The sequence below is a fragment of the Petaurus breviceps genome, unplaced genomic scaffold (assembly GCF_028583685.1).
Source record: "Petaurus breviceps papuanus isolate PSGF00001 unplaced genomic scaffold, PetGlider_PUasm1.0 90804, whole genome shotgun sequence".
NCBI classification, from domain to species: domain Eukaryota; kingdom Metazoa; phylum Chordata; class Mammalia; order Diprotodontia; family Petauridae; genus Petaurus; species Petaurus breviceps.
Genome location: NW_027187348.1, coordinates 9,034,452 through 9,036,983, shown reverse-complemented (window position 1 = coordinate 9,036,983; position 2,532 = coordinate 9,034,452). Strand labels below are relative to the sequence as shown.

The 2,532-nt window shown below is 39.2% G+C and overlaps 1 long non-coding RNA gene across 1 annotated transcript; it reads right to left on the bottom strand.

The window, feature by feature from the left end:
- Positions 1-936: 936 nt before the first annotated feature.
- LOC138147712 (uncharacterized) lies at positions 937-2,161 on the bottom strand. The gene is made up of 2 exons (XR_011164869.1): positions 1,813-2,161; positions 937-1,379 (listed from the first exon to the last, which is right to left on the bottom strand). It is a non-coding gene; the product is annotated as an uncharacterized lncRNA (long non-coding RNA).
- Between the last annotated feature and the right edge of the window lie 371 nt (positions 2,162-2,532).

Sequence of the window (2,532 nt, the reverse complement as noted above, 5' to 3'; positions counted from 1 at the left end):
CTGTTTATAACCTATCTATGCCTTCTCATTCTTGTTTATGTATTTCCAAAAGTCCTTCATTGAATATCTACTTAAAATGTTCAAGGTCTTCCATTGGTTCTTTTAATATCTTGGGAGTACCGATGAGCCATTTGGCTTTTCTTTCTATTGCCTTTCATTATTCCTACATGAATAGCTCTCTTCTTTTGTAGCATTATTCAAAATATTTCTTGCCTTTTTAAAGATGGCTATGTTATCTAATACTTAAATGAAGAGATTCATATCTTATTTCTAAAAACTCCCATGGAGACTCCCCATAATTTGGAAACAACATTCAAAGAACCTCAGTTTTCCTATCTCTATACTGGAAAACATTTAAAATCTTCCACCCCCAACATTCACCTCAAAGACAGTTTTTCTATATATTTTCCATATATTATTCTTTAGAAATTATGTTCTTGTTTCTTAGTACATAAATGACTTAGTACATATGTCTTTCATATGAGAGGCACATGTTGTGGATAGATGATTGGATTTAGAGTCAGGGAGATCTGGGTTCAAAACCTGCCTCAGATACTTATTGGATCTGTGATGTGGAGTAAGTCTTTTCACCTCTCCTAGCCTCAGTTTCCTCATCTGTAAAATAGGGATAATAATAGCACTCACCTCACAAGGTTGTTGTGAGGATAGATTAGATATTGTATATAAACTGTTTTTATAATAATTACATTTATAATAATTAAAGAGATATATCAATCAATAGATAAGAATGCACTAAGTGCTTTCAATATTCCAGGTATCGTGCTAATTTAATACTAAAGATACAAGAGAAAAACCTAAAACAGTACACTGACTCAAGAAATTCACATTCCAATGGCAGATACAACCTGTATATAAGCATATATGTACATAATACATACAGAGAAGTGTAATGTAATGCCAAAAGAAGGCAACTTCCCAGGTTCAAAATACCAGCATAGGTGCTCTCTATTTTATTCAGTGACAAACCAAGAACAGAGAAGATCAAAACATGACATCATTCAAAATACAGCATTTACTAAGTGTGATTAAATAATCTCCAAGGCCTACCCCACCCCAGGATCTTCCAATCATTCAATCAATTACAAAGTCTCTGTTCTAAATACTTCTCCACCCCTAGGCTATACCTTAATTAAGTCCACCACAAAGCCCCTCTTCTCAAATGGAGATTAGTTTCCAAACATAAGTAAAATACATTCATTTGCTCAACCATAGAACACAAAAAGGTCAAAAGTTCCCCACCCCTGGATCACAATTGAATCTACCCCAGAGTTACATCAAGTTTAAACACAGCACTTAATACCCAAATGGAGGTCTTTTCTTCATCTTGACACGAGGCAAGTTCTCAGCAATCTTAGTTCCTGGGGAGACAAGGCTTAGCAAAGCCACAAGATACATTGCCAGTCCCTTCATGAATTTATCATCTGTCTGTAGAACAGTCCTAGAACCCCTGAACACATTAGCAAAGCCCTCTCCCAGGATTTCTGTAAACATACAACAAGAAAATCCTTCTTCAGGGCTTCCGAACCAACAGAAAGGCTCCCAGACCCCTGCAACAACAGCACTGTCCCTCACCAGTGGACAGTATTCACTCTGTCTGCAGGACAGTCTCCAGACCCCTGCAACAACAGCACTGTCCCTCACCAGTGGACAGTATTCACTCTGTCTGCAGGACAGTCTCCAGACCCCTGCAACAACAGTACTGTCCCTCACCAGTGGACAGTATTCACTCTCTGTCTGCAGGACAGTCGCAGGCCTTCTTAGCGAACAGCCAGGTTCCAGGACTTCTTCAACAAAAGGACAGTCTTTCACCAGTGGACAAATCTGGCAAAATAACATCAAAACAGACAGACAAAGTACCAGCAAAACAGCCATGTCTCCTCAGTCCTTGGCAGCTCAGGGGGCAGATCTCAAAAGTCCAGGGCAATTCAAAGCGGCCACCAGCAATTCTCTTAGTCTCTCTCTCTCCACGAGGTGCTGCTTCCAAAAAGATCTTCCGCCTCTCTCTAGTGTCTCTCCAAATCTACATCACCAGCTCCTCCCAGTTCAGGACTTTCTTTTCACATCAAAAAGTCCATCCCACAGGTGGGATTAACAAGCTCTGGGTTTTAATACAATCAATTTGAAAACCAAGCCCAATACAGGGGAATCTCCACATTCCATTACTATCACAAGAAGATAGATGGAAACCTTAGAGGAGAAGGTACTATCCAATTGGTGGACTTGACAAAAGTCAAAAAGGAAGCCAGGGATTCTAAGAGGAAGAAGTGAAAAGGGGAGAGAATTTGAGGCATGGGGAACAATGTTGTTCCAAAGGCATTAATGAAATATCCTGTGTGAGGAACAGTGAGCAAACTGGCATGTCTACACATAGAGTTTGTGAAGGTAAGTAACATGCTTCAATATTTCACAATATTGGAAAGGTAGAGAGAGGTCAGGTTGTAATATATTTTTAATACCAAATGAAGTCAAGTCAGCAAGTCATCAATAAGCATTTATTGAACACCTACTATG